The sequence below is a fragment of the Salmo salar genome, chromosome ssa16 (genome assembly GCF_905237065.1).
Source record: "Salmo salar chromosome ssa16, Ssal_v3.1, whole genome shotgun sequence".
Taxonomy (NCBI): Eukaryota; Metazoa; Chordata; class Actinopteri; order Salmoniformes; family Salmonidae; genus Salmo; species Salmo salar.
In genome coordinates this window covers 88395997-88405792 of record NC_059457.1, presented here as the reverse complement: position 1 = coordinate 88405792, position 9796 = coordinate 88395997, and the positions used below count along the sequence as shown (strand labels likewise).

At 41.9% G+C, this 9796-nt stretch overlaps 1 pseudogene; it reads right to left on the bottom strand.

Moving 5' to 3' along the window:
- Window positions 1-2250: 2250 nt before the first annotated feature.
- Window positions 2251-8927, bottom strand: LOC106575356 (gastrula zinc finger protein XlCGF26.1-like; annotated as a pseudogene).
- Window positions 8928-9796: the final 869 nt, after the last annotated feature.

Below are 9796 nucleotides of genomic sequence, written 5' to 3'. Positions count from 1 at the left end.
TGTAATGTTTTATATGAATGACATTATTACATGCATTATAGACTCAAAAGAGAAGCAAGCGATCATCTGGGCAGTGTCCCAATTGCACCCTATTCCTTATATAGTGCACTACTCTTGACCAGGGCCCATAATCTGATAGATTTCACTACCTGTCTTGACCAGGGCCCATAGTCTGATATACTTCACTACTTGTTTTAACCAGGGCCCATAGTTTGATAGACTGGAATATTTGTCTTGACCAGGGCCCATAGTCTGATAGACTTCACTAGTAGTGAAGTAGTGAAGTCTATCAGACTATGGGCCCTGGTCAAGACAAGTAGTGACAAGACTATGGGCCCTTGTCTTGACAAGAAGTGAAGTCTATCAGACTATGGGCCCTGGTCTTGACAAGTAGTGAAGTCTATCAGACTATGGGCCCTGGTATTGTTACCTTGTGCTGATTATTTGAACTAAACACAATAAATCAAGTCTCCACTTTTTTTGTCCATCAAGCTGTAGGAATGTAATTATTTTATGTCTGGTTCAGATCATATGAAATGCTCAGCCTCCGGTAGATTACTCCTCTTCTTTACTGAGAGAGAACACCTGATTGTTCAACTACTTTAATTGGCATGGTTGTTACAAGAGGGAGAGAAAGATGGGAGAAATATGGAGATAGAGAGAGGAGGCGGCGCGAGATGGGTGGAAAAATACCTATTCTCTCTTATTACTTTGGCCAGGTGGGATCTTACAAATCAATGCAGGATAAATTGGATCGAATCTGTTCTGTAGAGCCCTCCTCTTCTTCCTCCTCCTAGCCCCCTGTTCTGTGGAGCCCTCCTCCCCCTCCTCCTAGCCCCCTGTCCTGTGGAGCCCTCCTCCTCCTCCTAGCCCCCTGTTCTGTGGAGCCCTCCTCCTCCTCCTCCTAGCCACCTGTTCTGTGGAGCCCTCCTCCTCCTCCTAGCCCCCTGTTCTGTGGAGCCCTCCCCCTCCTCTTCCTAGCCACCTGTTCTGTGGAGCCCTCCTCCTCCTCCTAGCCCCCTGTTCTGTGGAGCCCTCCTCCTCTTCCTAGCCCCCTGTTCTGTGGAGCCCTCCTCCTCCTCCTAGCCCCCCTGCTCTGTAGAGCCCCCCCTCCTCCTCCTAGCCCCCTGTTCTGTGGAGCCCCCCCTCCTCTTCCTAGCCCCCTGTTCTGTGGAGCTCTCCTCCTCCTCCTCTTCCTCACCTCTTGTTCTGTGGAGCCCTCCTCCTCCTCTTCCTCACCTCTTGTTCTGTGGAGCCCTCCTCCTCCTAGCCCCTAGATGGTGCTAAACCCATATAATTCTACAGAGCTGCTGAGACAACATGAAGGCCTACCACTATATCACATTTAGTTACTCTAGTCTAGAGACGTAGTTTCACGAGCCAACGCTAACTACCTTGTGGCAATAACGCTAGTTAGCAACTGCACTAACACTAGTTAACAACTACCTTCAAAACTGCACGCAGACATAAAACGGTTATCCATGAGTTCATCTGAATGTGGGGAAGTAGATAACGGGCTTAAACTGTCAAAATCAAACTATCTCTGCATGGCTAGCGTTAGCTGATCAATGTAACCTGGTGGTGGCTAATTGACTGGCAAATAACGTTAGCCTGCTTTCTATGCTATCTGTAGCTAGCTATATAACATATATACCGGAATTACAATATAAAATGCAACATGCAACAATTACTAAGACTTTATTGAGTTACAGTTCATACAAGGAAATCAGTCAATTTAAGCCCCAACCTATGGATTTCACATGATTGGGCAGGGATGCATCCATGGGTGGGCATAGGCCCACCCACTGGGGAGCCAGGCCCAGCCAATCAGGATGAGTTTTTCCCCACAAAAGGGCTTTATTACAGGCATAAATACTCGTATGCCCCCCGACAATCCCGTAGGTGAAGAAGCCGGATATGGAGGTCCTGGGCTGGAGTGGTTGCACGTGGTTTGCAGTTGTGAGGCCGGTTGGACAAACTGCCAAGTTCTCTAAAAATGACATTGGAGGCAGCAGATGGTAGCTCTGGGGGACATTCTTGCAGTCAGCATGCCAACTGCATGTTCCCGCAAACCTTGAGACATCTGTGGCATTGTGTTGTGACAAAACTGCACATTTTAATAAAGTGGCCTTTTATTGTCCAAAGCACAAGGTGCATCAGTGTAATGATCATGCTGTTTAATCAGCTTCTTGATATGCCACACCTGTGGATGGATTATCATGGAAAAAGAGAAATGCTCATTAACAGGGACGTAAACAAATTTGCGAGAAAAAAGCTTTTTGTGTATTTAGAACATTTCTGGGATTTTTAATTTCAGCTCATGAAACATGGGACCAACACTTTACATGTTGCATTTTATATTTCTGTTCAGTGTAGTGAGACAACCTGAACCTGTCAGTCGATAATGGGTTGCTAAAAATCAACATTCACTTCAACAGTTTAAACTACTATCAACTCCCGGGTGGCTCAGCGGTCTAAAACACTGCATCTCAGCGGTCTAAAACACTGCATCTCAGCGGTCTAAAACACTGCATCTCAGCGGTCTAAAACACTGCATCTCAGCGGTCTAAAACACTGCATCTCAGCGGTCTAAAACACTGCATCTAAGCGGTCTAAAACACTGCATCTCAGCGGTCTAAAACACTGCATCTCAGCGGTCTAAAACACTGCATCTCAGCGGTCTAAAACACTGCATCTCAGCGGTCTAAAACACTGCATCTTAGCGGTCTAAAACACACTGCAGTACCTGGTTCGAATCCACGTTGCATCACATCCGGCTGTGATTGGGAGTCCCGTAGGGACTAGTAAAGCTGCATGAACTGTCAAGTCTCGACATGTCCTGGGCGATGGAGAGAGGGAGATAGACAGCTATCAAAATGTTTATACAAGCACTGAAAGCTGGCCAGGCACCAGGAAAGCACCCCATCCATCCACCACCACTAAACCTTGTACCAGCTGCTTAAAAAAGCAGGAGAAAAGGAGAAAAAAATGTTTTCGGACATCTAATGTAAAGGATTTCCCATGTGCATTTTTAAAAATGTAACCTTTTTTTAAGTGTGTCCGGATTCCCGCACAAATGCCAGTATGCATTCTAAAAACGGTGGAAAAGGCAACATATGATAATAACACAACTGATGGCAGTTGCTAACTACTGTAGCTAACTATCCTCTGTAGCTAGAAAGCAATGCTAAAGAGATTGCAAACGGGTTAGCAAAACTAGCCAAACAAAAACATTTTGTTCTAAATATTAGCTAATTGACTAGCATTTGAGGCCAGCAAACAAATTCCTCACATGCGAGGAACGTATTTCCTCTAACGTTGTACTGAAAAGGTGCCTCTCGGTCACAAAACAAGTTTTCTGGAGACTTGTGGGAGTGCTGATGACGTCGCTCACTGTTGGCGCTTTTGGTAGCCGATTGCATCCAGACTGACGAGAAACCCACACACAATTGTCGTGACTTTACTTTCATTAATCTGATGACTGTTATGTACCTAAATCAACAAACTTTTTAATTGTTACCCGATTAAATGAATCATGTAACAATTAACTCATTAGGAATTTGGGGCACCATGAGAGCGGTTGTTTAAAGAGTTAACATCTCCCGAATTAAACTCTAAAAAGGTATTTACCTATCACAACCATAAAACAGTCAACATATTAATCATACCTCATCTCATATCATCATTCTGAACAGTGGTAAACTCCTGCATCTGCAAAAAACCCAGCCTTACTTATGATTCAGCACTATACAAATTGGTTTAAATATTTATTTACTAGCTAACTAAATGATAACACTGGATAAACATACACACTTAATACATAAGAAAAGGTCCCTAGCGGACTGACACAATATAATGGAGTTTTTTTTACAAAAGGAGAGAGAGAGAGAGAAAGCGACACTTATCATTGATATATTTTAGAAACTATTCTCACAGTAATCATATACTTTGCAGACGAATCGCCGCCCGTTTGGAGTAAGAAATCATGAATGTATTTACATGTGAATGCCTTCGTTCGCCGTTTATCTGTCGGAACCAGACCTTCTTAGGAAGGGTGTGCGGCTTTTCCCACAGCACGTTTGTAAGGCTCTGATTGTCCAAAAGGGTTCCCCCCAAAATGAGTTCCGGCACCTATTTCAGTCCAAGTCAAGCAATGAGATTAAAATCACTCCACCACTTAATTTTTATCTTAGCTGGTCTGAGAGAACTGACAAGGCTTCTCTCCTTAATGTATACGTTGGTGTGTTTTTAAGTTGCTCTCTTGAGAGAAACTCTTCCCACAGACAGAGCAGTAGTAAGGCTTCTCTCCTGTGTGTATACGTTGATGTGTGTTTAAATGGTTCTGTTGAGAGAAACTCTTCCCACAGTCAGAGCAGATGTAAGGCTTTTCTCCAGTGTGTGTTCTCAGATGAACTCTTAGATCAAATGATGTTGTGAAGCATTTTCCACAGTCACAGCAGGAGTAAGGCTTCTCTCCTGTGTGTAGACGTTGGTGTTTCTTGAAGCTGCTCTGTTGAGAGAAACTCTTCCCACAGTCAGAGCAGACGTAAGGCTTTTCTCCAGTGTGTGTTCTCTGATGAACTTTTAGATCATACGATGTTGTGAAGCATTTTCTACAGTCAGAGCAGGAGTATGCCTTCTTTTCTATGTGTATACGTTCATGAGATTTTAAATGGTTCCGTTGAGAGAAACTCTTCCCACAGTCGGAGCAGTAGTAAGGCTTCTTTCCTGTATGCATACATTCATGCGATTTTAAGGTACCCAAACGGGAGAAATTCTTCCCACAGTCACAGCAGGAGTACGGCTTCTCTCCTGTACGTATACATTGGTGTGCTTTAAAGCTACCCTGGTGGGAGAAACTCTTCCTACAGTCAGAGCAGAAGTAAGGCTTAATTCCTGTATGTATACGTTTATGCAATTTTAGGGTACCCAATCGGGAGAAATTCTTTCCACAGTCAGAGCAGGAGTATGGCTTCTCTCCTGTATGTATACGTTGGTGTGCTTTTAAGCTACCCTAGTGGGAGAAACTCTTCCCAGTTAGAGCAGATGTAAGGCTTCTCTCCAGTGTGTGTTCTCTGATGAACTGTTAGCTCAGATGATGTTGTGAAGCATTTTCCACAGTCACAGCAGGAGTACGGCTTCTCTCCTGTGTGTAGACGTTGGTGGTTTTTTAAGTTGGTCTGTTGAGAGAAACTCTTCCCACAGTACGAGCAGGAGTAAGGTTTCTCTTCTGTGTGCACTCTCTGATGAATTGTCAGAGCCTTTGATGTTGTGAATCTCTCCCCAGAGTCAGTACAAGAATACAGATTCTCTCCTGTGTGGATTTTTAAGTGTATTTTTAGCTTTGATAGAAATGGGAAAATCTCCTCACAATGTGGGCAGTGGTGAGACCTCTTAGCTCTGTGATCTTCCTGCTGTTGCTCTCTGGATGTAGAGAATGTCTCAACATGGTCTCCTGTGTGAGCAACATCAGAAGAACCAGTCAGTTGGTGTGATATACAGTACCAGTCAAAAGTTTGGACACACCTACTCATTCAAGGGTTTTTCTTTAACAATTTTCTACATTGTAATACCAAAAGCTTGCAAAGTTGTCATCAAGGCAAAGGGTGGCTACTTTGAAGAATACAAAAGATAAAATATATTTTGATTTGTTTAACCTCTCTAGGGTTCTGCGGGACGAAATCGTCCCACCTACTCAACAGCCAGTGGAATCCCGTGGTGCGATATTCAAATACCTTAGAAATGCTATTACTTCAATTTCTCAAACATATTACTATTTTACACCATTTTAAAGACAAGACTCTCGTTAATCTAACCACACTGTCCGATTTCAAAAAGGCTTTACAACGAAAGCAAAACATTAGATTATGTCAGCAGAGTACCCAGCCAGAAATAATCAGACACCTTTTTTTCAAGCTAGCATATAATGACACAAAAACCAAAACCACAGCTAAATGCAGCACTAACCTTTGATGATCTTCATCAGATGACACTCCTAGGACATTATGTTATACAATACATGCATGTTTTGTTCAATCAAGTTCATATTTATATCAAAAACCAGCTTTTTACATTAGCATGTGACGTTCAGAACTAGCATACCCACCGCAAACTTCCGGTGAATTTACTAAATTACTCACGATAAACGTTCACAAAAAACATAACAATTATTTTAAGAATTATAGATACAGAACTCCTTTATGCAATCGCGGTGTCCGATTTTAAAATAGCTTTTCGGCAAAAGCACATTTTGCAATATTCTGAGTAGATAGCTCGCCATCACAGGCTAGCTATTTTGACACCCACCAAGTTTGGCACTCACCAAACTCAGATTTACTATAAGAAAAATTGGATTACCTTTGCTGTTCTTCGTCAGAATGTACTCCAAGGACTTCTACTTCATCCACAAATGTTGTTTTGGTTCAAAATAATCCATAGTTATGTTCAAATATCCTCTGTTTTGTTCTTGCGTTCAAGACACTATCCGAACGGTGACGCACGGACGCGTATCGTGACAAAAAATTTCAAAATATTCCATTACCGTACTTCGAAGCATGTCAAACGACCGGGAGACGTCCTTTCCGTTCAAAGACTCAAAATCTAAAATGGACTCTTCACATGCACGCGCGCCCGTCTCATTGTTCTCAGATCGACCACTAACCAAATGCGCTAATGTTTTTCAGCCATGGACTGCAAAGTCATCATTCAACGTTCTGGCGCCTTCTGAGAGCCTATGGGAGCCTCAGAAAGTGTCACGTTACAGCAGAGATCCTTTGTTTTCAATAAAGAGAGTGTAGAAGGCCAAGAAATGGTCAGAGAGGGCACTTCCTGTACAGAATCTTCTCAGGTTTTTGCCTGCCATACGAGTTCTGTTATACTCACAGACACCATTCAAACAGTTTTAGAAATTTTAGGGTGTTTTCTATCCAAATCAAACAATTATATGCATATTCTAGTTTCTGGGCAGTAGTAATAACCAGATTAAATCGGGTACGTTTTTTATCCGGATGTGAAAATACTGCCCCCTACCCTAGAGAGGTTAACACTATTTTGGTTACTACATGATTCCATATGTGTTATTTCATAGTTTTGATGTCTTATCTATTATTCTACAATGTAGAAAATAGTTTAAAAAAATAAAGAAAAACCCTTGAATGAGTAGGTGTCAGGATTCACCTAGGGATCATGATTTGGGGCTGTACAAATGTTTGATGTATTAGAATAATTGATTATGCTTATGTTATATTAATAGAAGGGGAGAGGTTATAAGACCCCCTCCCTCCTTACATTTATAGGGTTTTAGACTACAGATTAACAATATATATATTCATTGTAGAAGTTTAGTATTGTTGTACAGTTGTATTTTAGTTTTCTCTCTCTCTGCCTCATTATAAAGAGGCCCCTCTTAGAAATGTGTGAGTTAGACAGAACTCTGCAGGGGAGTGAAGGAGATAAGACTAGGCAAATATTCCACAATAAATCAACTTTGGGGGAAGGGGACATTTACTGCTAAGTGTTTAGCTAACACTAAAGGCCCTGTTTATACAGCTTTGTAGGCTGGTTCTGGTCCCAGGAGTAGAGGATGATAACGTAGGCAGTGTCATCATCAGGGCGCGACTTAGGGTTTAATAAAACAACTGGAGACCTTTTGTTTGATGCAGAACTTACTCAGAAACATGCATGCTATGTTCCTGTTTGTCAACTTCTGTCTGCAATTGCATTAATAAAGGTTTTTGAATTATTTAATTAAAGATATTGTCATAATACTAATTTCACCAATGAACCAATGATTGACAAGGCAGGAAGTAAGGAACGAACCCTAACAGTGTGTCCAAACTTTTGACTGGTACTGTACTTATTTTATGAAGCTACATCTGCATTACTTGCTCTTTGGGGATTTTAGGCTGGGTTTCTGTTAAGCACTTTGTGACAACTACTGATGTAAAAAGGGTTTCATAAAATACATTTGACATGTAAGTGCTTTACAGAAACCCTGCCTAAAACCCCAAACAGCAAGCAATGCAGAAGTAGAAGCACAGTGGCTAGAAGAATTCCCTAGAAGGCAGGAACCTAGGAAGAAACCTAGAAAGGAACCAGGCTCTGAGGGGTGGCCAGTCCTCTTCTGGCTGTACTGGGTGACATATATACTCATATCAGTAGGCTGTACAAAACAGGGGAATACAATTATTCTAACAGTGGGTAACAGCCAGGGTTGGGGTCAATTCCATTTAAATAACAGTCAATTCAGAAAGTAAACCAAATTCCAATTTCACATTTTGTTAATTGAAAGGCATTGAAGAGAATTGGAATTTCAGTGTTTTTCCCAAAATATCTGGGATTGACCCGAACCCTGGTAACAGTCCAAGGCAAAATGAGTGAAAATAATTATCCATAATCATCGTCCACTCACTATCACAAGGGTTAGTAACTACACAGACTCATTTCATAGAATTTTAAAACACTGGCAGTTTGTCTACTCCACTTCCTTAGTCTACACTCTGAGCACCCCAGATAACCCAGTTGTTCAGGGATGTGTGATGTCAGAATTACAGAATTCAACCTAGCAATAGACTGGGTCATAACTTATGGAGGTCTAATTTATGAAGACAACTTATAGATAGAACCAGCTGTTACCATGATTAACAGTTGTCCTAATCTTCTCCTCCTCTTCTTCATCTTTAATGTTGACATTCAGCTCCAGTGTTTGACTGCAGTCTTCCAGCTTCACTGATGCCATCTCTGGATCCTGCAGTGCAAACTGGGCTCCACTGTCACAATCAGGACCCAGTGTCTGTAGGTCTCTACTCAGTGTGGAAGGAGAGAGGCAGGCTGGGTTTGTCCTCACTGTTGATGTTACCGGCCTCAGACTTAATCTGAGTCAGCCTGTAGTAATAAAGAGAAACAGAAAACAATCTTGACAGTTCTGGCACATTGTTTGTCCTCAAAATATATTCTCTTTTTTGTTGTTCAATTATCTAATTTCAATAGATCAGATAGCTAAACATTGACAACAAAACATTCATTCAAATCATTAGACAAAATTCACCCTTTAAATGACACAAATAAGAGATGGATCTAAATGTACAGAATGGTTACCTGGAAGCAAATGAGGGTTATGCTTTTTCAATGTCAGTCAAGGGAAGGGTTTAGTATTGTTTTAATCTAGTCCAGAAGAGGGTCATGTCATTTACAATTGATGAAATGTCAATATTTCTCAGTGTTTAAGAATTAGTTGCTTATTAGGCTTTATAAACTGGGTGGATCGAACCCTGAACGCTGATTGGCTGACAGCCGTGGTATATCACACCATATACCACGGGTATGACAAAACATTACTTTTTACTGTTCTAATTACGTTGGTAACCAGTTTATAATAGCAATAAGGCACCTCAAGGGTTTGTGGTATATGTCCAATATATCAGGGATAAGGGCTGTATCCAGGCACTCCACAATAGCCCTTAGCCGTGGTATCTTGGCCATATCACAAACCCCCTCTGGCCTTAACACTTAAATATATCAATGTGTGGCCGATACCGCCCCTCATCTCTGATTCTCTGCTGGGCTCACAATATCAAGTTATACTGTATTTCTAATACAGTTGCTGGGATGGTGTAAATACAACTAGGCTGCATTACACACTGCAAAAGGTTATTCCAACCCTGAGCCCCGACTTGCTCTGCTTGTTGAGCCAAAACTAGATTTTTTTAATGGTGCCTAACCAATGGCTGTGCTGTGTCGGCCTATCCTAACCAATGGCTGTGCTGTGTCGGCCTATCCTAACCAATGGCTGTGCTGT